Source organism: Chlorocebus sabaeus, chromosome 24 (assembly GCF_047675955.1).
Source record: "Chlorocebus sabaeus isolate Y175 chromosome 24, mChlSab1.0.hap1, whole genome shotgun sequence".
Taxonomy (NCBI): Eukaryota; Metazoa; Chordata; class Mammalia; order Primates; family Cercopithecidae; genus Chlorocebus; species Chlorocebus sabaeus.
The window spans coordinates 61447094-61474105 of record NC_132927.1 but is presented as its reverse complement, the minus strand read 5'-3'; positions in this window follow the sequence as shown (position 1 = coordinate 61474105).

Here is a 27012-nt window from a genome sequence, read left to right as displayed (position 1 = left end):
TCTTATGGTATCCTGGCCTGGCTTGGTATTAGGATAATGCTGGCTTCATGAAATGAGTTTGGAAGTATTCCCTCATCTCCAGTTTCTTGGAATAGGTTAAGAAGAATTGACATTTATTCTTTCTAAAATGGTAGAATTCACCAGTGAAGCCATCTGACCTTGAGTTTTTCTTTGTTGGGAAATTTTTGGTGATTGATTAAATCTGCTTATCCATTATTAATTTGTTTATATATTTTATTCTTTCATGGTTCAGTCTTGGTAGGTTGTATGTTTCTAGGACTGCATCCATTTCTTCTAGGTTATCCACTTTTGTGGCATACAATTGTTATAGAAGTTTCTGATGGTCCTTTTTTCTTTTCTTTTTTTTTTTTTTTAACTGTGGTGTCACTTGTAATGTCCCCCTCTTTCATTTACAATTTTATTCATTTGAATCTTCACTCATTTTTTTTTCTTAATTAGTCTAACTAAGGCATTGTCAGTTTTATCTTTACAAAAAACAATTCTCAGTTTTTTGGATCTTGTCTTTTTTTTTACATTTTAATTTCATTTATTTCTGTTTTAATTTTTATTTGTTTTTCTCTTCTGGTAACTTTGAGCTTACTTTACCCTATTTCTAGTTCCTTGTGATGTAATGTTATGTTGTTTATTTGAGATCTTTCTTCTTTTTTAATGTAGGCATTTACTGCTTTAAACTATCCTCTTACAACTGCTTTTGTTATATTCCATCAGTTTTGGTATGATATGTTTCCATTTTCGTTTGTTTCAAAATTAAAGAATATTGTTTTTAAAAATTTTTCATTGACCCATTGGTTGTTTAGAACTATTTTATTTAATTTTCATATATTTGTAAATTTTCTAAAATTCTTTCTGTTATTTATTTCTACATTGATAATACTGTTGGAGGAAAAAATGCTTGATATAATTTTAATCTTAAATTTGTTAAGGTTTGTTTTGTGCCCTAACACATGATCTATCCTATAGGATGTTTTGCATGCACTCGAAAATAATGTGTATTCTGTTGAGATTGTATGGAATGTTCCATATTTATCCATTAGATCCATTTGGTCTAAAGTCCAATGTCTAAAGTACAATGTCTCCAGAGTGAATCAGCTTTTAATTACCTCGGAGTATGCAAGTTAGCCAAAGGTGAGATAATCTAAGTTGGACTTGACTACGGGGAGTTCATGTTTTTTCATGCTTCTTGGTCTCCTCCTGGGCTGAGCAAGCTAGCCAGGGCATATTCTTCTCATGAAAAATGCAGAGGAACAAGAGAACAAATGGAATAAGTAAGGCTTCTTGAAGTTTAGGCTGTGAGCCAGCATGCTGGCACTTCCTAGTTTTATCAGCCAATGGAAGTCTCTATGAGCAATGCAGATGTAGGAAAGTACACCCTGTACATAGTAAGAGGTTGTTACTTTATTATATGACAGAGAACATAGATACTGTGAAGAATGAAGAATTGTGGTCAATAACACAATTCAAACAGTTAACTTCCTATTACTCCAACTAAAGGGTTTCTTAATTAATACAGACACCGGTCACCTTCCGTTGTACCTTTGGCCTATTTTATAGTTCCAGTTATCCAATATCTAAATAAATCCTGAAAATTTTGAGAAAAACTATGGGGCTTTTACACCAATATATCTGGGTTGAGTGATGATTTGCCTTTCTCTCTTCTCCACTGAAATGAGGAGCTGAATCTTGTTTTTCTACAAGATGTTTATTTTTAATAAAAGAAAAAAGATTGTATTACCAGTTAATCTTACTTCTTCCCATAATTTCTTTTCAAACATTTGGAATTGGTTTGGCTGAAAGGAAAAATGAAGTTTTAAAATGTTAGCTGGCAGTGTTCTAACATGTTGTAAAACAAACAAAACCAAAGTCCATGGCCACCCATGCTGGGAGTTACTGCTTTAGCCTACGTGATTAGTCAAACTCTTCTCCCAGGCATTCTGTATATTTCATTGGAAAATCTGAGCAGGGGACAGTAAAGAAGCTGCATGTTAATATTTGGGCTTTGGGCACTATCTGTATAGTGACTTCTTGTGTCTATACAAGCTTTAACTTTAGGATACTTGATATTATTATTATTATTTATTATTATCATTATTATTTTGAGATGGAGTCTTGTTCTGTTGACCAGGCTAGAGTACAGTGTCATGATCTTAGCTCACTGCAAACCTTCACCTCCCGGGTTCAAGCCTCCCAAGTCTGGAACAACAGGCATGTGCCACCTTGCCTGGCTGAGTTTTTTGTATTTTTTAGCAGAGACGGGGTTTCACCATGTTGTCCACGCTGCTCTTGAACTCCTGACCTCACGTGATCTGCCCTCCTTGGCCTCCTAAAGTGCTGGAATTACAGGCATGAGCCACTGTGCTCAGCCAAGATATGTGCTATTTTTTAAAACATTAACATTAAATGTTAGGGGAAAAGACTAATGCTTATGTCTGAGAATCAGATAACATTTGGATCAAATTTTGGTTCTGTAATTTTCTGGCTGTGTAGCTTTAGAAAACTTGACCTCCCTGAACTGAAGTTTCCTGGGAAATATAATTTATCATATCTACTTTATAGAGTTGTTGTGAAAATCAAGAAAATATTGTGAGCCAAACTCCTGGCACATAGGAAGCACTCAAGAAATGAACTTATTAGTAGGAAGTTTTATGTAGTCTATTAGTCAACTTTTGCTGACGACTGTAAAGGTTTATTTCTTACTCACATTTCATGTTGTTCAAGGGCTAACATGGGCTGTGTTCCATATCTTTTTCATGCTGGCATCTAGGGGCAAAAGAGAAGCACGTATATTTTTGCACATTGGCATTACTGTAGCCAGGGTAAAATGAGAGATGGTGAAACCACATCACAACCTTTAAAACTTGTGCTTGGAAATGACAAGAGTGACTCTCATCACTTCCATTCACATTACATTGTCCAAAACTAGTCATGTGCCTGAACATACCCCCAGTTAAATAGGAAGTACAAGAATCTGCCATAGGGACAGACTCAGTAGGGAGAAACTGGATGTGAATATTTTATAAATATGCAACATGCGTTTGTGGGTTTGTCTGTTTGTGAGATATCCAACATTTGTGTGTGAGTGGGAAAATGCACAAGAAATGGAGATTGGAAATCTGCCTTCCGATTGTGCCACTGAACTAACATTGTGTTATTTGGAAATTAGTGTCTTCATCTCGAACATCAAGTTGTTTACTGCTCTAAAATGTAAATGTTAAAGTGAATTTATTTATTTTTGTGGATGGAGGATAGAGTTAATTTTAACATATGAATACAGGGCATAAATTTCATTTAAAACTACATGTTATGGCAAGGCACTATCCCTGAATGAGTTTGCGCATAAGGAGCAAACATAAAGAGTGTCTGCACTCTTTATGTGCAGTGTTACAGCCTGCTATACACCCAGGGCATATGGTATAGCCTATTGCTCCAAGGCTACAAACCTGTAAAAACCTGTATCATGTTATTGTACTGAATACTGTAGGCAATTGTAACACAATGATAAGTATTTGTGTATCTAAGCATAGAAAAGATGCAGTAAAAATATGGTATATGGTACACCTGTATAGGGCCTGTCCCTGAATGGAGTTTGCAAGAGAAGAAGTTGCTCTGGGTGAGTCAGTCAGTAGAGTAGAGAGTACACTGGGTACTACTCTTTGCTCCCTTGATGCATCAAATAATAAAACTGGCCCAAATCCCTACCCTCCTAGAACTAATGTTCTAGTTGGAAACATAGACAATAAACTCTAATAAGTAAATAGAGAGAATAACAAGCTTAGTGGTCTGGAGAAAAGAATTAGGGGCTCAGGAGTATAAGAATGGAGAGGCAAAGACCAAGGGCTTTCTATGTAACTAGAATGATCAGTCAGAGTGAGCCGCATTGTAAAAACAACTTTTGAGCACAGATTTTAAGGAGATGAGGAGAGAGCACATTCCACATAACAAGACTAGCCAGAGAAAACACTGTGTGCCTACTATATTTGAAGAAAACCAGGAAGGCTAACATGGATTAAAGTAAATGCCCAACAGGACAAATATAGCCATGAACTACATAATACTATTTGATCAATGACAAGCCAGTCTACCACGGTGGTCTCATAAGATATAATGAAGCTGAAAAATTCCTATCTCTTGGTGACCTAGTAGCTGTTGTAACATCATGGTGCAATTATGATTTTGTAAAACAAATTTAGTGTATATCCATATACACTAAATTTATATATACAGTATTTACAAAGTCTACAGTCGTGTACAGTAATTTCCTAGGCATGCAAATTTACTCTCTACTCTACTGACTGACTCACCCAGAGCAACTTCTTGTCTTGCAAACTCCATTCAGGGACAGGCCCTCCTATACAGGTGTACCATGTACCATATTTTTACTGCATCTTTTCTACGCTTAGATACACAAGTACTTACCATTGTGTTACAATTGCCTACAGTATTCAGTACAGTAACATGGTACAGGTTTTTACAGGTTTGTATCCTTGGAGCAATAGGCTATACCATATGGCCTGGGTGTATAGCAGGCTGTAACCTCTAGGATTGTGTAAGCACACTGGCTCCTCAGTATTTGTGTGGGATTGATTCCAGGACTTCCCGTGTATACCAAAATCCACAGAAGTTCAAGTTCCTGATAAAAATGGTGTAATATTTGCCTATAATTGCATGTAACCTATGCACATTGTCCTGCACACTTTAAATCATCTCTAGATTACTTATAATGCCTAATAAAATGTCAATGCTATGCAAATAGTTATATTGTATTGTTTAGAGAATAATTACAAGAAAAAAGCTAGTACATGTTCAGCACAGAGACAACACTCTTTAAAAAAAAATATGATCCTTGATTTTTTGAATCCATGAGTATGGAATCAATGGTACAGAGGGCTGACTGTATACACTGTGATGTTCGCACAAAGTCACCTAAAGACACATTTCTCAGAATTATCCCCCCTTTGTTAAGCAATGCATAACTGTAGGAGGAGATGAGTTCTGATAGATAAGGGGAGGAGGTGGTGTAGGCAAAAGGCCCAAAGGGCCATTAAAGGCATTTAGCTTTTACTCTCAGTGAAGTAATACCTAAGTCTATGGAAGATGTTTGAAAAGACCAGTGATGTGATTTCACTTGCTCTTTAGATGGTCAGTTTAACTACGGTGATGGGAATATACTGTAGGCAGGACAAGTGGGAGTAGAAATACCATTTATGACACTATTGTGTGTTCCATACAGTGGATAGTGGGAGCTTTGACCAGGGTGTAGCAGGAAAGGTGGTAAGAAATGGATGGAATTTGGAGGTATTTTCATTATAAAGCCAATAGTATTTGCTTCAAGAGTACTTTAGTAGGGTTGCTACAAGACCAAAATTGGGAAGAAAGATGAAGAATGAAATTGTGGTCACCTAACATTTGAACTATTTATTGCACATGCAACTAGAAATTCTGAGTAGGCAGTTGGATTTCAGAAGAGAGTTCTGCCCTAAAGATACACATTTGGGAGTCATTCAAACATAGCTTAAAATGATGAGACTAGTTATGTTACCAAGGGAGTGATTGATAGAAAAGAAGAACAGAGTTTGAGTCCTAGGGCCTGTACAGATGATTCCCAACTTAAGGTAGTTCAACTCATCATTTCTTGACTATATGAGGGTGTGGAAGCAATATACATTCAATAAAAACCATACATCGAGTACCTATACAACCATTCTTTATTTTTTATGTTCAGTACACTATTCAATAAATTACATGAAATATTCAACATTTTAGTGTAAAATAGGCTTTGTGTTAGATGATTTCGCTCAACCCTAGGCCAATATAAGTGCTCTGAGTGCATTTAAGATAGGCTAGGCTAAGTTATGTTGTTTTGTAGATTAGGTGGATTAAATGCATTCTTTTTCTTAAGATACTTTCAACTTACAAGGGTTGTAGTGAGAGGTAATCCCATTGTTAGTCAATACACATCTGCATTGATTTTTCAGGCTGCCATAACAATGTGCCACAAACTGGGTGACTTAAAGCAACAAAAGTTTGTTGTCACAGTTGTGGAAGCTGGAAGTCTAAAATCAAGGTATTGGCAGGACCACACTCCCTCTAAAACCTGTAGAGGTCCACATGGCATTTCTCCCTCTTGTGTCCCTCTGTGTCTTTTCTTTGCTTTAAGAGCACCAGTCATATTGGATTAAGGGAACTCCCTACCCCAGCATGACCTTATCTTAATTAATTACCTCTTCAGTGACCCTGTTTTCAAACGAGGTCACTTCACCATATCTTTTTAGAGGACATAATTTAACCTATAACAGGGACTTTACATTTTAAGAGAAATAAGATGTGCACTATTTTAAAATTATAAAGATACAGACATCTTTACATAGTTCTTTATCAACATTTATTTTCTTCGTTATTTTGACCAATACTCGAGTTTCATTGTGCTATACAGGGTATCATTTGCATAGTCGGCACTTAGAACATATTTGTCATTTGACCTTTTAGTATTTGTTTCATCTTCCAAAGGACTCCATAAATAGACCTTTGAATAGGAAGGGGAAAACAAAGTCCAAGTTTGTAACACTTGGAAGAAAAAAAAGAGAGAGAGAAAAGCCACATTGGAAAAACTGTTAGCCTGTGATTGGAAAACCACTGAACTTTCAAACAAGCCTTCAAACTGAAGAGATAAAGAAATGTCATCTTAACAATGGATGAGCAGCTTAAGGATATTACACATGGCCTCCATGCTCCTCCAGGAAGATAAAAGAAGCAGTTGCTCAAGTTGCCTCAGATAACTTTTCTGCATCTAATGAGCATCCCTCCTCCTCTTGAGTCAGTCTAGACAGCTGATGTGGAGTAATAAGGTCAGAGCCATGGTTTAGGGGGCACATCTTGTAGTAGACGCTACTTGCAGACCTGGCATGATCTGCCCCTTGACTAGGAGTCCAACACATGGCTGTTCTCGCATTTACATATTGCTAGTCCCTATTGTCACTTCACCCTGTTAGGATGAAGAAAAAAGGACATTATGCTTTTTGTGGGTTTTTTTTGGTTTGTTTTTTCTGTTGCCTATGCTTGAATCAGGATTTTTCTTTTTAATAGAGGAACAGAAAATTCTTAGAACATGAATATTTCTAAGTAGAGGTCAGTTTTAACAGGCTTTATCTGTGATCTGTACTTTTTTTTTCCCTCCTCCTCTGCCTAGCTGGCCACACTGCTCTTTGTAAGAAAGGAGAATAGCTGTGGTTTGGGTTCTGGTGTCATGACTCTAGTCTACATGTTCAGCGATGTAGGCATGAACTGGCCTCTTTCTGTCTGAACTGGGATTTGTTGCCTGCCTTTTATTCCTCTTTCTGTGTAGGGTATGTGTGTGTGTGTGTATGTTTGTGTGTGTGCCTGTGTGTGTGCACTGTTTAATGAGGTTTTGTCACCAAGGGAGGCATGTGATGTTTCCGTTCTGCAGCGCTGGCAGTTCTCATATCTGGAGCTTCTCATTTAGAAGCCTTAATAAGTTACTTCAATTACCTTGTCATGCTTAAGTCTGCAGCAAAGGGGGGAATTTTTTTTTCTTCTAAGGTGAGATTACATTTAAATGATAATAGTAAGTGCCAAAGTAATGTGAATGCACACACCAAAAGGGGTGATGCCCTTCTTGGCTCGCTGGGTTTCCAGTGAGTGCTTGTCATAACTTATCAGCTGTAATCCCCTCTGTGGATTAGAGCAAAAGGACTCCCAAGTCGATAAGAGAACTCAGGAGGCCTTCCTGAAGTAGGCCCTGGGTAATGAGCTGAGTGGCATGTGTAGTTTTGGGGGCTTCATTCTGTTAGGTACTCCTGAGGTCCAGTTCAGTCCCATCAGGTTTTTTGTAAATGGCATTAACTTCTGTCTATTTTTACCTTTCTTCTCTCTATGACCTCCCTTGTTTTCATTTTTTAAAGACTATCACCTCTTCAGGGCGGCTCCAAAGATGTTGAGATTCCTTCCCCTAAAAACAGGACGTCTGTTTTATATAAAATCTCTTTCCACATAGCCTCACCCACATTTGCTTGTTTTCTTTAGCAAAGGCCAGATCTTAAAATAATTAGTCTTGCATAAGAAAAAAGGAATGGCCAGGAATGTCAGGGAGACTTTGTAGGAAAGAAAATCTCACCACTTGGTGTTAGTATTTCTCATGTTTTAAATTATAAAACGAGCTAAGAGTCAAGGGTAGTATACACACGATTCACTCCAATCTTACCTGCCTGCTATCTGCACATGCAGATATTTTTTTGAAATTCTTAGGTTATTTTATGTATGTACACATATGGAGATGTATATCTGGATGTTTAAAATATTGAAGTGGAACATCAGTTGTGAACACATTTTCTCCATTTCTGAGTATTGGAAAGGGACAGTGGAGATGTGTCTTGTGTATGCTAGCTTTTAAAGAAAGTCAAAGTGTATTTATTATTTTATATGGCCAATGTGTTTGCATTTTATTTTTAAAAACACTTTCCATTTACATCTTTATGAGCTTTAAAATTGTATTTTTTAATTGATCACTCTTAGTGAGTTCTAAAATTTCTCTCTTAGTGAGGGTTCATCTTGATAGATGATATTAGAAACACCTCTTTGAATTGGACATCGAGGCAGCCTACAAATGGCAACATCGGGCTTCTCAGAAAAAGATGGGGCTGGGTGTGGTGGCTCACGCTTGTTTTTCCAACACTTTGGGAGGTTGAGGCAAGAGAGTTGCTTGATCCCAAGAATTCAAGGCTGCAGTGAGTTATGATCACACCATTGTATTCTGGCCTGGGCAGCAGAGCCAGACACTGTCTCTAAAAAGGAAAAAAAAAGGATGAGCATCTGGAAATAGGTAAGGGTCGTGAAATGTGGGTACTTCATCTTCTTTGCTTTTGAATTTAAAAGTACCTTACTTTTAGAAAGGTTGTATGTCTATGTGATTCCAGTAATGTCAGAGGAGTCAAATTTCTATTGGTCTAATATACAAGAGAAAATACTAAAATTAGTATTTTAGATCATCTTTAAAATCCAATTTAAAACAGACTGTCTATCATGCAAAGTGATACAATGACTGCAAACTTCTTTGCAGTACAATTGTTTATATTTTGTATCTTAAGGCAAAAAAAAAAAAAAAGCAAAAAACAAAAACCAAAAAAAAAACACCTGTACAAAATTCGTTGAAACCTCATGACGAAAGCCATCAAAGTTCAAGATAGATCTTTGGGAGCAATTTAAGACTGTGATATTTGGGTTCAGCAAACAAGAAGAATCAGTCCATACTAGGAGTGTTTGCTTTCACCTTACTGATAAATAAACTCAGTCACAGAGTGAATAGATTCACTACTGGTTTTATGGAAATTGGATTAATGACGAGCAAGCATTAAAATTGTTTATATTTCAAACTTGCTTCAAATCATCTGGGATGTTTCCAGACCACATTTGAAACATGAGCAGAGTTATCCTATACAATAATGCAACCTCTGGAGGTTTTTCTTTTCAAAAGCAACTGATACTTCTCATTCAGACCACCATTTTTTTTTTCCTGTGGCATTTGATCCCTGTGGTTTTGCCTTCAGAAGCACATGAAAACCAGAAACTTTAGAGATAGTTCCAAATCCTCAAAGTTTCTGATCTGGTTGGCCAGGGAACAAGCTCAGAGCAAGAAATTTGTGTGTGGAAGATTTGTTGGATACTGCTCTTAGGAAAAGCACCTGTGAAAGAAAGAGAGGAGAGCAGGATTGGACAGCAGACCTGAGACGATCCTTCAAAATTGTCTAGAATTGAGGTAAGGAGTCTGGATGTTTGTATTCTGACAAAGGGGATCCCCAGTCATTAGAAGCTGGTTGGTCCCCAAGGAAGAGTTTCCTTAGACTGAGACAAGTCCCAGGGAAAAAGGAAGGGTTCACCAGGAGAGCCATTAACAGCTTAAGGAATAAGTGACTCAGTCATAATGGGTGATGTAAGGCATGTCACATCATACATTTCAGCCCTCTTTTCCAAAAAGAGTGAGGTTTCCTGAGATGTCAGATATTTAATTTGGAAAAGTCTAACCTTAGAAATTGAGGTGAGGAGAATTCAGGCAAAAAGGAAAACTTTAGGAGAAATTAAATTTTATTTTTCATATTTTAGAAATAATATCTTCTCATAAAAGCAAGAATTTTGGCTTGATAGAACTAGTATTCCTAGGTAAGATAAGGCCTAGCCTAAAGAATATAGACCAAGGAATCCTAATGGCCAAACTGGAATTAAATTAGCCATCCTCTTCCCAAAATGCATCCATCCAAGTTGGCATCAATACAGGAAAAGTAAAATAGGTTTAAGGAAAAAGAGAAATAGTAGAAACCAAGCCAGAGTAAGAGGAAGGTAATGAAGTGGAAAATTTTATTTGAATAGATCTCCAAAGTCAAAAGAGATAAACATAATAATGATACTGACGTCTTATCTTATTTCCTTTGTTTTTCCTAAGGGCTTTTGTTTGTTGCTTAGTTTGGTTTTTAACTTTCTCCCTTCTCTACTCAAATTCAGAAATAAGATAAAGTAGGGAACACAGAGAGTTTTTGGATGATTAATGATATTGTGGACACTGTATACACTGGGATTGAATCAAGAGACGCAGGAATGTATTTTTTAATCATCTTAATTTATAATCTTACAATCAGTTCACAAATGATAAAAAATTTTAGCTGAATGGGAAGAGGTGATCTTATTTAATTCTATCATTTTCAGATGAAGAAACAAATTCTAGAGGGTTCATGTAAATCAACCATTATTGAGGTGATAATTAGTAATGGGCTAGATTGAGCTAATACAGATACAGTGCATTGTCTACTCTGTCAGCTTCTACACAAGGGCTTATGCCAGTTACAAGCTGGGTGACTTTAAGCACCTTTCAGAAGGTAAATTTCCCTCCCTAAGAAGTGAAGATTTTAATAATATCTAACTCATAGGGTTGTTGTGAGGATTAGCTGAGTCCAGTGCAACTAATATGCAGGAAAAAGCACATAGTGAGCACACAACAAACATCTTTTACCCTCATCCAGTCTCTACCTTTTAATTCACAGATACCTAGACTTTCCTTCCAAGGACAACTCAGTATGCTCGGACCTTTTCTGATCACTTATATAAAGTGAAAGCAACGAACTGACTCTCTCATTCTCCCAGAGTTTTTTCGATAACTAACTTTCTCCTTCATCACATAAAAATTGTAAGTTTGTGGCTACCACCTTTCTTCTCTCTTCACATTTTACACATTGTTCTCAGACGAATTTCTCTAACTTAAAGTGCTAATTATGAAATTTCCCTGCTAAGAAATGTTTCAGGGACACCTGTACTATCTATCGATAAAATCCGCACTCTGTAGGCTGATATTCAGAGCTTTTTACAACATGGTCCAATCTATTTTTCCTATCTTGTTATTTATTTATTCTTCCTTCCTTCATTAAATGAGTTATTCATAAAATACTATACGGCCAGGCACAAAGATACACTGAAAACCAGGATCTACTTTTCTAAAATTTTTCAAGCTAGTGAAAGACCTAATCCTTCCCGAGAAGCATATAATAATTGCTTACCTACCTACTTTAAATTATGTGACTTTCTCTGTCTAGAATGCCCTACCTTCTATATACACATGATTGGATCTTGTAATCTCATCTACAATATACCTTTCAATTAGGATTCTGTGATTCCTTGCAGCTAGTGGACTTCCTTTTTACTTTTTTGTATAGCACGTAAAAATTATTCTTTAAAATTATAGTTAACCATGTGCATTTATTAGTCTTTGCTAAACCTTTGCTAAAGGTGTGTGTCTGAATGATCTGTATGTATTCCATAATGCCTGCCATCATTGCTCTGCAAATAGAAGAACAAAAAAAGAGAAAAAGAAAGAAAAGACTGTTGAATGAGTATTTGCATGGATTGCCTCCATTACTGGTATTGCCATTCAAAGATATCTTACCAGAGAATTAACTTAATGGCATAAAGATAAAACAGGCCTGGTAAGTATTGGTGATTGGGGAATGAAGTGGGAATTTTGAGAGTTTGTATAGGAGTACTTTGTATTAACAAAAATTCTCTCCTTGACCAAACTCTAGTCAGTCTTTCCTGATCTCTCTTCTCAACTAAACCCTGACTTGGACTTCTATGTTCATCTCTGCATTACTTTGTTTTTGCAAGAATCCTGCAGAGTCAGTTTAGTGAAAATCCCCCCCACCCCACCTTTGGTCTGACCACTCTTGATATCTGATCGCTCAGACCTGCCTTCAGCAAAAGTTTTACTAAGTCAGTTTAACAAAGAATTACTCTACCTCTTAGTAATTTTCCATCTACTAACTCCTCACCTTGCTCCTTGGCTACAAACTGTCTTTTCCTTACTGTACTTGGTGTTGAGCTCAACCTCTCTCTCTTACCATAAGACCCCATTGCAACAGCCGTCTTTGAATAAAATCTTCCTTACTATTTTTGACAAGTGCCATTAACAATTTTTCATTTAACAGTAAATTAAACTTTGTATTTGATCTGATAAATGTTCTGTTGCAGGAATCTGAGTAACATTTGATATCACCATTAACATAATAAATATACTATTTATACATTTTACAAATATTATTTAATATGATCTGTTCTCTCATTCAAAAACATCTCAAAAAATGACTTCCAATGCCTTTGCATTAGGGTAATATCTAGGAAGAATGACATGATTATGAGGTCAGAAAAAGAAAGTCTACTTCATAAATATAGTGTAGCCACCATATCTTGGAAATCAAAGCTAAACCATAAATCCAAAAGCACAAGTGATAAAAACCAAAGGGCAGCTGAAAATTCAACCTTGCCAACTCCTTATGAGATTAGTTATGCCACCACATACAATAGCCAAAGCCCTTAGTTGGCAAATAATTAATGAGAAAATCTTTCAGTTCAATAACAATCACGGCGATAGACTTAAAAAGAATCAAGAGAAAAACCATGTTTATCTGACTTAACTGTAAACTCAATACTGTAAAATGGAATTTAGATAAAAACATATGACTGAATATGTAATCATAACTTTAGGTGCTGTATTTGTAGGTTTAAGATTGGAAGGAGTTGTTTTGGTTTTGATTAGATCTTAATTATTTTGAAGTTATTTTCTTTAAGTCATTTCAAATAATTTTATTTTTAAATTCTGTGCTTATTCTACCTTGTGTAGTTCCTGGGAACCACGTGAGACACTCTTAGCAGTTAATGGGAAAAACATCTGTGTTGCTTGAGTCTTTATTGTTTTTTTTTCTTATCACTATTCAATAATTCTGTAGTAAATGTTTTTGCTTATCTTTAAAGCCAGAGACTTGTTGGTACTACCACACAGCTGCAAAGGCAAACACTATCGGATACTTGTCAAAGCATTTCAGTCTTAAACACAGTAAGAAAATTGTAAAGACAAGCCATTCCAAACACTAAAAAATCAAACCTTTCCTTTAAAGGGTTTCTTAAGAGTGGGGAAGAAAGCAACTTTATAGTGTTTATAATTAATTAGCTGATTGCTTAAGAGACAATTGGATTTTTTAATTCTAGGAAATAGTTGGGTTACATTTTAAATTCCTCCAATATGCAACTTCACTAGAAAAAAGTTTCTAAAGGAAACTAGAAAAAAATGAGTTGGTCTAAATTCCAAGAACTATCTGAATTTGTGCAGAGAGAAGGCTTGGCCATTTTTTTTTTTTTTAAGGCCATGTGGTAATAGCATTACAACTTGCAAAGGCAGAGGTTGAGATGCTTGGAGAAAAAGAAAACATTTACTGTATCATGAGAGGAAACCATGCAGTCTGCTGTGGACAGGAATGAGTCTAAGGGTCAAAAGGCTTCTCCAGAATTGTTTGACCTTTAGAATGTCAATAAACTCCTCAGGATAAAAGGTGTACATAAACATAAGACTTACTATCGTGACTTCCTATTCCCAGTCTTCTATAGCTCAGAAGATGATTGTGAAAAGTGAAAGAACCAAGTGAAGGACAAAGCCTCTCTAAATTTCAAGACTCTGGAGGAGGGATGAATTTATTGCCAGAGATTTCAACATAACAAAGATTGTGTCTGACTACATTGAGGAAACGACACGAGCAAACAGTATGGTGAACACAGAAGGGTCTCCTTTAGTCGACTTTTGTATTAAGGGAACCTGTTGGATGTGCATTTTTTGACCCTCTAAACTTGGAAAAGTATGGTTTAGTGCCACTGTGCAAGTTCATTTTTTCAAACCATTAATGTAGAAATTGAACTAAGAGAATCAAGTGACATTATTTGAACACTGATTGTTTTTCCCCAACACCATAAGGGAGCTTAGTTCAATTTAGAGAAGATGAAATTGAAGAGCACTTAAGGAAACTGCTAATAAATGGAGGGAGCAGAATTCAAACCAAGTTCACTTGACTTCAGACAGGGTAATTTTCAAAGAGCATTCTGGAGAGTGGATCTAGAAAAATACACTTCACTATAGATAAACAACTGACTGTGATAGAATATTTGTTGAAGTGTCAGAAATTCAACACAAATAAAGAAAAAATGGGACTGTGTAAGAATTTTGAGGGTAAATTTGACTTTAGGTAAGTCTGGATCCAGGAGCGTCTATGATATTATTAAGGCGTTGCTTCTGTGTTTCTTACAGAGTCTGTGATTGTGCTGTTATTTTTTCAAGGAAGTTTTTTCTGTATGGCAAGGAATATGTCATCTGGCAGCCTAGATTCACATCCCCCAGTTACAGTACCACAAAGTAAAAAGAAATTTCTCTCCCCCAATGTCTGTACATCAATACAATACACAATGCTTCAATTCCACCAGCTCACTCCTTTGGCTCTGGAGGGAATGTGTAAGAAAACATCGTGGACAACCAGGCTAGATATCAATTTATCCAAATCCAACGTATTTCATTACCTACTCTTTGAAAATGGAGTTAGGCCCTTTCAATACATTTCCTTTGCCAGCTGGCTTTGTCAGTAGAGAGCATGGAATAAACAGTGCAGGTGAAGGAGGCTATCCTTTCTTGTTCTGTTGCTAGCTCAGCAGGCTTCCGCAGTGTGCAACTTTTCTAGCACCCAGATCTTGCAACACATGTAGTTCCACCAGTCCTCAGCTCTTTCAGCACAGATAACTTTTCCAGCACCCAGCTCTGGAGTGCTCAGTGGCTGGGCATTTCCATGAGTATTTTTTTTGGTAAATTTCTCTTTATTTCTTTAGGCCTCAGATTCGCTAGTTGTAAAATGGTGTAATGATAAGACCCATCTTGTAGCTTTGAGAGGATCAACTTAATTTACACAGACAAAGGACTTAGAACACCTGGAAACCCTATTTGTGTTTGCTACTTTTGGAAAGTATTTCTAATAGAAGAGAAAAACTTGGACTAAAATGAGGATCAAAGTCATATTAATCTGATTATTAGAAGAGGTAACATTTTTCTTGTTGTTCCTCAAAGTGGTAAAATGAAATATATCAGTTATCACTTTATCCAAATAAAACATACTTCATTACCTGCTTATGTGTAAAATAATTTAGCCAAGTGGTGACCCACATAGAGGCCTCCATTTGACTAAGGAAACACAGCCAATAATTCAAAATACAAGCTAGAGGTAGTGGGAAATAAGTGAGAAAAGTGCCATTTCATTCTTCTTCTGCCCATTGTGTCTAAGGTGATATTTGCTTTTCCTTTTGTGTGAAAAATGAATTCCAATATTTAAAACGAAAAGTCAATCAATATTTTATCATGTGTTTTACCAGAGAATATCTCTGTCTAAGTGTGTTTTAAATTTTGTCAGTGTTTGGTGTTTAGTTCAACTTCCAAGTAAATTTGTCATTCAACTTGTCATCTTGGAAAGAAGTAGCTTATTTATTTTCTGTAACTTAAGTCTTTTTTTTTTATTTTAATATCAGAGATTACTGCTGCCTAAAGACAAAAATGACAGGCTAAAATGATGAAAACTTAATGCTATTCAAAAGAAATAACTTCTGTTTTCTGAAGACAAAATAAATTTTCTTCCACAGCTTTGGCTGGAGAAGGTGTAAGAAGATTAAATCACCCTTTATGGACACAAGGAAGCCTTGCTAGATACATAGCTGTACAGTAATGTAACTTCATACCTCATAAATCATAATATAAAACATCCAGTATTTTAAATTGCCCCATTAAATAATTAAGTTTGACTTAAGGAGAAAGTCACATCTCATTCTGGAGGAACTCCAGCATAGACAGGCTAAATGTTTGTTTAGTGAATAACTATCTTTACTGAGATAACAACTTTCAACAGTTAAGACTGTGTGCTAGTGAGTATTTTTACTCACTTGAAGTAGTTCAAACAATAATTTAAATAAAATTACTTAGGGGCTTATAATTTCCCTTAATTAATTATGACTTAAGAAGAAAGCATTTTTCCATAGAACTAAAAATTTACAAAAAGATTGGTCAAATGTTTTGCTGCTTCTCTTTGCAGATTCATCATCAAAATGACAGACTTAGATGACAATGAAAACTTAGAATCATCTAGGTTTGCAGACTTCATTTTTTTAAACTATAGAGATGTTTGTTTTTGCAAGTGAAATCTTATTCACAGAAGATATTCATATATGACATAAAACTATGGCTCTATTACAGACTGCTGAGAAATCCATTGTGGAAACCATTGACATCCCACTACCTTACTCATTTTTAGTTCTGGACAACAGGGTTTGATGAGTTCCAGAGGTTTTCTCATTAATTTTCTTAAATATTTCATTTCATTTCATCCATCTTAACTGCTGATGTTGAAGCAAGGTAACTGCTTATCCAATGAGCTCTCTAAGAGCTAACAAAAGCATATTGACAACAGGCTCTTCTTGCAATTGAGGTTCAGTGTTGATGTTCATGACAAACATACGTGTTACTCACTGAATCTTAAAATGTGCGAAAGCTCTTGACCTTTCTTAGTCAACTTTGCATTTCAAGGGAGGGCCTGGATTTACCTTGGATGCACTTCTGTAGGAATCACCACACCAACATTGATGTCACCAACTGAAGCAACCACTTCAAATAATGGAGAGCTTAATGCCTCCCTCTCTATTCCAGTATTAGGAGGAGGACATTCCAGAGGGAGTGGTTAAAATGATATAACTTTTTACTCTTTCAATACTTTAATTAGTATTTGTTTCACCACTTATTTTTCATTGATCTGGCAGGCATTTATAATATATCTTATTTGGTTGAGAATATTAAGCCAGCAGTTCTATGGATAAACTTGTATGCAAACTCCACAAGAAAGAGACCAGATCTATTTCTGACAACAACTATTTTATCAGGCACAGAGTCTGAAATGTGATGAGCACTTAATAACTATTTATTAAACAAAGAAACGCATGTTTCAAGGAGGTAGAGCCTAGGGGGGGCAGTAGCAGACACACACAAAAATTTATGGTTTTTTTTTTTTTGTCCCAAAGGAAAGTTTGTGCATTCAAATCCTATGTAATCCCCCAGGAACCCTATGAACTTTATTAAACTTTATTACCACTTTACCCATGAAGGAACTAAAGTTCTTTACGTTTATGTGACTTATCCACATTCGCATACTAGGACAAGAACCGAAGTGGGTCTGAACAGAGAGATACGGTCCATCTTGCTTTAGCACAGTTGTTCCTCAAATACTTTGAAGGAAATATACCATTTATAATGGAAAAAAACCAATATGTAATAGGACATAAATTAACTAACCATTTTTAGCATACGACAGAAGACTTTAAACATATTTGGTATGCATTAGTTTCCTCCAGGCTATATTCATAGTTCTCCACCACTTAGTTTCTTTCTGTGGAACAACCTGAGGAGCACTGACTATACTTCATTGTCTCTTGCTAAGGTAAAATGTGAAAATGTACCCTCTCAGGATTAAATGCAAGATATTCAGATCATGGAGCTGAAGTGTTGCATATGTGCACAATTTGCACTCCCATTAATAGCTAGTCCTTCAGAGTCTGTTTAGGGAACACTTGGGGAAGATTAGCCGGAGATTATTCTTTCTACTCTCCAGGATCTCACATATTCAGGTCAGGGCGTAAGGAATGACACTGAAATTAGGTTATCCCAATTCCTTCCTTCTAAACCTACTTTGGATCCTGTAGTTCTGGTTATGTTGACTGCTTCTACAACATTTTGTTTAAGAGAGTTCCTAGGGACTAGAGGATGAGACATGTAAACAGAAACAAAAGGGCATTTGTAAAACTTACGCATAATGGTATGCAACACATACTTAGATGTTCCTATAACTACAATGATGGATTGAAGCCATTTCCGAACAGTGTTCTGTAATGAGTCATTTTTCTGTGAGAAAATCAACAACACAGTGAGAATAATATGGTTTGACTGTGTCCGCACCCAAATCTCTTTTTGAATTGTACCTCTCATAATTCCCACATGTGGTGGGAGGGACCCAGTGGGATATAATTGAATCACGGGGGAGGTTTCCCTGTACTGTTCTCATGGTAGTGAATACGTCTCACGAGATCTGATGGTTTTATAAAGGGAATCCTCTTTCATTTTTTTCTCATTCTCTCTTTTGCTTGCTGCCAATGTAAGATGTGCCTTTCACCTTCTGCCATGATTGTGAGGCCTCCCCAGTCATGTGGAACTGTGAGTCCATTTACCCTCTTTTTCTTTATTAATTACCCAGTCTCAGCTATGTCTTTATCAGCAGTGTGAAAACAAACTAATACAGTAAATTGGTACCAGTAGAGTGGGGTGCTCCTGTAAGGATACCCGAAAATGTGGAAGTGACTTTGGAACTGGGTAACAGGCAGAGGTTGGAACACTTTGGAGGGCTCAGAGAACAGGAAGATATGGGCAAGTTTAGAACTTCCTAGAGACTTTTTGAATGGCTTTGACAAAAATGGTGATAGTGATATGAACAATAAGGTCCAGGATGAGGTGGTCTCAGATGGAGATAAGGAACTTCTTGAGAACTAGACTAAAGGTCACTCTTGCTATGCAAAGAGACTGGCAATATTTTGCCCCTGTCCTAAAGATCTGTGGAACTTTGAACTTGAGAAAGATGATTTTAGGTATCTAAGGGAAGAAATTTCTAAGCAGAGAAGCATTTAAGAGAAAGCAAAGCATAAAAGTTTGAAAATTTTGCAGCTTGATGATTCAGTAGAAAGGAAAAGTCCATTTTCTGGGGAGAAATTCAAGCCAGCTGCAGAAACTTGCATAAGTAAAAAGGAGTCAAATGTTAATTGCTAAGACAATAAGAAAAATGTCTCCAGGGAATATTAGAGGTCTTTATGGCAGCCTATCCCATCACAGGCCCAGAAGGAGAGGAGGAAAAAATTGTTTCATGGGCTAGGCCCAGGACCCTCCCTGCTGTGTGCAGCCTAGGGACTACACTGCATCCCAGCTGCTCCAGCCATGACTAAAAGGGGCCAAGGTACAGCTCAGGCTGTTGCTTCAATGGTGCAAACCGCAAGCCTTGGCAGCTTCCATGTGGTGTCAAACCTGTGGGTGCAGAGAAGTCAAAAATGGAGGATTGGGAACCTCTGCCTAGATTTAAGAAGATATAGGGAAATGCCTGGATGTCCAGGCAGAAGTTTGTTGCAGTGATGGGGACTTCACGGAGAACCTCTGCTAGGGCAGTGCAGAAGGGAGCTGTGGGGTGCAAGTCCCCGCACTTAGTCCCCACTGGATCACTGCCTAGTGCAGGTATGAGAAGAGGGTCACCATCCTCCAGATCTCAGAACAGTAGATCCACTGACTACTTGCACTGTGTACCTAGAAAAGCTATAGGCACTTAACACCATCCCATGAAAGCAGCCAGGAGGGAGGATGTACCCTGCAAAGCCACAGAAGCAGAGCTGGCCAAGACCATGAGAACCCACCTCTTGCATCTGCATGACCTGGTTGTGAGACATGGAGTCAAAGGAGATCATTTTGGAGCTTTAAGTTTTGATGGCCCTGCTGGATTTCAGACTTGCATGAGGCCTTTAGCCCCTTTGTTTTTGCCAATTTCTCACATTTGGAATGGGTATATTTATCTAATACTTGTACTCCCATTGTACCTAGGAAGTTTGCTTTTGATTTTACAGGCAGATAGGCGGAAGGGACTTGCCTTGTCTCAGATGAGACTTTGGACTGTGGACTTTTGGGCTAATGCTGAAATGAGTTAAGACTTTGGGGGATTGTTGGGAAGACATGATTGATTTTGAAATATGAGACATGAGATTTGGGAGGGACCACGGGTGAAATGATATGGCTTGTCTGTGCCCCCACCCAAATCTCTTCTTGAATTGTAGCTCCAATAATTCCCATGTGTGTGGGAGAAAGCTGGTGGGAGATAGTTGAATCATGGGGGTGGGTCCCACACACGTTCTCATAGTAGAACAAGTTTCATGTGATCTGATGGTTTTATAGGGGAAACCCCTTTCACTTGGCTTTCATTCTCTCTCTTGCTTGCCGCCAGTGGAAGATCTGCCTTTCACCTCTGCCATGATTGTGAGGCCTCCCCAGCCACATGGAACTGTGAGTCCATTACGCCTCTTTTTCTAGATGAATTACCCAGTCTCAGGTATGTCTTTATCAACAGCATGAAAACAGACTAACACAGAGAAGATTCATGACCACTACTCTCAGTTTGTGAACCTCCATCTACTCAGCAGACCATCAAAGCCTCATCTACTTCAATGGCAAACAATGCGTATCTCATGTTGAACAGGATGGAAGTCTGCCTCATAAAAGAAGGCATTACATTAGGATCTGGTTTGTGCTGTAGGAGCTTATATAGAGCCTCAAAATGGAAACACACTGAACTCAGCCATGGAAAGCCTCGTGGAACAGGCTTTGTATCGGTTGAAGACAAGTGATAAGAGAAGATTAATGTTTCTACTCATGTACAAAGGTACTTTTGTGTTGATACTGCTTATATACAGGTTGATGCCATGGCAGGAAAGCAAAGATTTTGACCTGTGCTGCCCAATATGGCAGCCATTAGCCACCTATGTCTATTGAGCACCTGAAATATGATTAGTACAACATATCAAAAAGGAAAATACATCAGATATACTAGGTTAAATACAATATATTATGGCAATTTATTTTACCTATTTCTTTTCACTTTTTAAACTGTGGTTTCTAGTGAATTTAAAATTGCACTGTGATTCACAGTATATCTCTAATAAACAGGGATGCTCTAAATTATAAAGTATGTGTATGCAATTGTGGCATTTGCTAAGTTAGAAGCTTAAGCCATCACTGGAGAACTGAGTCAGGCACATCATATACTTTCCAAATTTTGAGTGTAAAAAGGGGACTATTAGAAACTATGACAGAACAATAGGCATAAATTAGGATCTGGGGTCCCATTCTGTTCCATATAAGATAAAAATTTTGACATTCGAATCGTTCAGATAGTCCCTAGCAATCTGGGGCATTTGCTTCCTGTCAGTAAGTCAGGTTTACAATAAATGTTAACTTTCCCAACCAAGAGAACTAATTAACAACAGCGTATGATCAATTCTATTTTTTTCACCATTGTAAACTTAGCACACTGCTGAATGAATATTTGTTAACTGAATGAGTGATTGAATGGACACAATTACTTCATTTTCCAGGCATTTGATGATGTGAGTTTGTATTGTTATGTTCTCATTATTTTTGCATTTAGAACAGGTTATTCAAGGGTTTACTTCATTTTTAAAATTATTATGTGACTTAACATAGCTTTTTTTTAAACAACAGACAAACAGATCTAATTCCATTACTTGGTTTTAAGTTCAATGTCCAAATCACATACCATGTGTACATAAAATATGTTAGAAAATAAAAGTTCTCTGGAAAAATCCCTGTAAAAGCAAGTTGGGATAGGGCTTAGGTCTCTCCTAGCAAATATTACAATGAAATAAGAATTTCTTTCTTTGGCCACTTGAAATTAAAGCTTTTCAGTGAAAGCTAGGTGATTCTAATATCTGATGATACTGTAGGTCCCAGTGCTATATTTGGAATGGAAGAAAGTGTCTGGCTTGCAGCTCTACATTTTTTTTTTTTTTTTTTGCCTAGAAAGATAGTTATTTTCCTGATACACATCAAAGTATTTAAGCAGACAATCTCCAGTTAGGTCAGATACCACCTACCAGCCCTGTTGGATGGCTTGAAGACTCCTGCTCTGGAGAATTTGATTTGACTCTAGTTTGTTGTCTTGGTATTTCTAAAATGACTGTCTATCTCCTTACCTGATGTGACTGTTGCCAAGTTCCACAAGTTGCTGCAGACTATCAGTAAGATATTCATGATTCTCTTCTATCATTTCTTCTTCCCAACCATGAGATGCTATTGCTTCCCTGGACTTGGGAGATACCACAGTGTCCAACTCCATTCTTTAAAAAATGGTAGCCCATTTCTCCCAAAGTTAGTTTTGCAAACATGGGAGGTAGCATTAAAATATTTACTTATTTTTTAAAATATTTTTCATGTCTAGGTTTTTGTATTAAGTTTGACTCATCAAGAGATAATACAACGTATTCTAAATTCCACTTTGGGGGATTACAAAGGTGTTTTGTTTTTTTTTTTTAAATTGAGAATTTTATATATGTTATAGTTAAAATGTAAAGAAATAGTCTTAAAATTTCATGTACTAAATATTTGAATCAGCTCTCAAAAGTAAGAATTTCCATTTAGTACCTTGCATGGTACTTGTAAGGTAGGGTATATTCAATGCACATTTGCAGAAAGGCATGAAGGAAAACAGGAAAAGAACAGAGACAATAAGGGAAGGAGGTGAAGAAAAGAGGCCATTAAAGCCAGGAACTAGATCAACCATTCTCAGACTTTCTTCAGAACTTTTGCCACAATGAAAGTCTGAAACAAGGAGAGATGTCAGTCCTATCAAAAGAATGGCATTAAGACTGTGACCATATAGTGAGAACAAAAATATGAAAAACACATAATAGTTAGATAGCTTTATAGTTGGAAATTATGTGTGGTCAACCAGAGAAAATGTTACCCAAACAAAACAAAACAAAATCAATATTCTCTCATAATCAGAGGATTTTAGAGATCAGTGAAAATACACTTGAGTCACTTAGGAGCCAGTTAAATATGAAACTTAATCAAGCAGCTAACGTGTTAGCTGCAGAATTTTAATCTGGACAAGAACATGAACAGAACCTGCAAACTATGCACGTACGCAAGATCCCTCGTTTAGTAGAGCATTGCCCCATACTTGGTAGGGCATTGCATTGATTTAAAGTTCTGCTGTTGGCTAGGCACCATGGCTCACATCTGTAATCCCAAAACTTTGGGATGCCGAGGCAGGCTGATTGCTTGAGCTCAGGATCTCAAGACTAGCCTGGGGAACTTTTATTTTCTAACATATTTTATGTACACATGGTATGTGATTTGGACATTGAACTTAAAACCAAGTAATGGAATTAGATCTGTTTGTCTGTCATTGTTATGTTTATTATTATTTATATGACGATGAACTCTTGGCATTGATTTTTTTTTTTTATTTGAAACAGAGTCTCACTCTGTTACCTAGGCTGGAGTGCAATGGTGCAATCTCGGCTCACTGTAACCTTCATCTCCTGGATTCAAGCTATTCTCCTGCCTCAGCCTCCTTAGTAGCTGGAATTACAGGCATGTGCCACCACACCCAGCTAATTTTTGTATTTTTAGTAGAGACGGGGTTTTGCCATGTTGGCCAGGCTGGTCTCGAACTCCTGACCTCAGTGATCTGCTGCCTCGGCCTCCCAAAGTGCTGGGATTACAGGTATGAATCACCACTCCTGGACAGTATTGATTCTTTTAACTTTCAAATTCTACTACAATAGGATAATATCAGGCAAGTTTATGCAGCATATCTAGGTTAATTCCTAATTCTTAGTAATTAGTAAATAACTATTGTCACATGCATAGTTATAGAGAGATAAAGGGCTCGTTATACTACGCAAGGGGGTGAAGTAAATTGACAATCTCTATTCTTTATGTATAATCTTAATCCTCATTGGAGTTTTTTATTTTGCTATTAAACTGAGAATACACCTATTATTACTTAAAGAACAGTTAATTGAATTAAAAACAAAACTAAAATAATGATTACTTTTTAAAAGTCAATTTTAAAAATTAGACTCAAACATCTCCAAAGCTTTACCATTCTCACATTTAACTTGTGACAGAATTACTACCAGATGACTTATGGTATCAGGTGTTTTCTTCAGTAGAATCTCATCCAAGCACTAGTGTGATTCAAGGGATGGGATCAGATTTGATCTACAAGATCATTTTAGTGACCTCAGTAACCAAGAAGAATGTACAAATTCATATGCAAAATGTTGGTGGGAAATGGTGATGAGAATTGTTACAGTTATATGGGTTTACCACTATTTTGTCCCATATAGTCCCATTGATCTGCTCTCACATTGTTTTTAAAACATGAAAGAATTTGGATTATTAGTTAAATAATGTAATTAATCATACTGGTCTGCATCATCCTGTAAGGTTGGAAGTATAATTTATCGTATCTTTCACTAATTTGAAATTAAATATTTTTTCTAACTCATGTTTCTGTTAAAAACCAATTTAGGGAAGACATGGTGCTTTTCAAATATGTCATCAGGCTGTAGCATGGTAAGTTGAGTCCACCTGTCACAGATTGTCTGGAATACAATTGGGTGAGATCTTGTAGTAAGAATGAAATTCATCTTGTCGCCATTGGAGAAGTCTATCAAAGTCTCCATTTGTTTCACTATATCCTCGTCTGATCAAATCTACTTAAATCTAAAATTTTCTAATTCCAAGGAATGACATGATAACAGGAAACAGCTGGTAAAAGGCCCCAAGACACCTTATGCTCTTTCATGTAATTACAGGCAGTTTTCTAAGAATATTCAAAGGGATTACTTAGAATTATAGTTCATTATGATATCATAGATTTTCCTCCCAGAGTGGATAGTCAAAATCTATAACATTCTTATTGTGGAGATATTAATACTGAATTTTTCTGCAGAAACAAATTACAGAAACATCTAAAGCAGCATAAATTTAACTCTTAGACACATTTTTTCATGTATTCAGTAAAAAATTATTATAAAGCTGAGATTGCATGTATGAAAATTGAAAAACTCAGAGCCAACCACCATAACACACACCCAATCAGTCAAAAGTATTTTTCTTTTCTACAAATGGCCTCGCATGTTATGTATTACCTCCGGTGATTTTTACATCATCCGTATAAGGTGGCACTGATTGATATTTTACTTGATAAAACTCAAACATAGCCTTTTAAATTTATTTTCCCATGGTAACAGGTATAGTCAGTAGAAATGAAGCCAGATTTTCTCAAATGAAATTCAATTTCTTATTTTCTTGTCCTTTAATAAGGAATAGAAAAATAACAGTTTTTTCAAAAGTCATCTTTGTGGTAATAGAATGCCCTTTAGTGCTCTGCATGGAATGGCTTAGTAGGTGTTTCTATTGATTGGATTTTGTAAATAATTTTATTAAAATGTAGTCTTACTGTTATCTTTACAAACCATGACAACCTTATAGAAAATTCAGTGAGGAAGAAAAGGCTTATCTTAATTCAATTTTATCTAAGACTAAATGTAGATGGACCAAATAGAATAGACCTTTGCCTAATTGTTGTTAAGTATTTCATACTCTAATAAGATTCAATGTTGCTTTCTGAAGGTAAAACTATATCTTCTATTGATATACAAGTTGCATTTTGTAGTATCATAAACTCATTGAGCATTGCCTGTCACTAAATGGATATATGTAGCATCTTGAGAAAAGACAGAAATGTATTATGCTTCAGTACAATGTTCAATATTTGGGTGACAAGTATTCTAGAAGCTTAACCCCCATTATCATGTAATATACCCATGTAACAAATATGCATATGTACTCCTGAATCTAACATTTAAAAAAATTAAATTTTGAGCTACCAAAAGGAATGAATTATGTATACTTTAATTAAGAAAAAAGTCACATAAAAAACAAATGGTGAGATTGTATAATGCTTAAATTTTATCAATCACCTTAGAAGAGAATAGTTTGGTAATTTGAGAAATAGCTGTCAATCAAAGACATTTAGTTCAAAGTAACAAAGTGACTCCAACTAGCTTATGCTAAAAAGGGAGAAAATATTAGAACACATGGAGCTTGTCTTATACAATCATAGGTCAGGAAACATACTGTCATTTTCGAAAAGGCAAAATTCCTGACTATCATCATCTTTTTATATTTGCTGGCTTTCCCTTACTGATGACCAGTTTGTCTCTGCTTCTCTGTAGCCATGACTACAAAAGAGCCACTGACATAAAGCAACCAGAAAAGAATAACTGGCATTTCTGATTCTCAATTTAAAAGTACTTGAAGAAATAATACTACTGAACAGATGCAGTAGTGTTTTCTTTCCGCCATTATCTAACAGGAAATTTCAGAATTGCATATGAAGAACATGATGACTGACCAGACGTTGTTCCCATGGTATAGAGCAAAAAGAAGATATCCAAAGGTATTTATGGAATAGGTAGACATCCCCAAAAGTATCTATTATTACGTAGTATTCTCCAAATTGCAAAATTACTCTGGGTCAGTTGTCTTTCCTGCTTTCAAGGGAAGTATTTTTTTTACTCAAGTTCAAATTTAATGCCACCCAAAAGAGAAAGTGTTTCATTTCTGTTTTTTGTTTTTGCTTTTGTTTCATTTATTTATTTATTTAGTACCCTTCACCTGAGAATACTAATCTGTACTACATTTTAAAAACTATATAAAAGTTAATTAGCATTTGGTTCATTTAGTAAAATATAATATCCTAATGCATATGCAAGGAATTATAGGGAATTTTTAAAAAAGATTCAGGCAAGAATTTTTTTTCCTTCAAATATTTGTTCATTCTAAGTGATGTTCTCTTATAAGTATACTAGATGTGATTGATTCAGTGCTCGCTATCATCATTTACACCCTGTGGATGGTAGGTCAATTGCAGACAGCTAGTTAGCTCTCCAATATTCAATCTTCCCTTCATCTTGAGG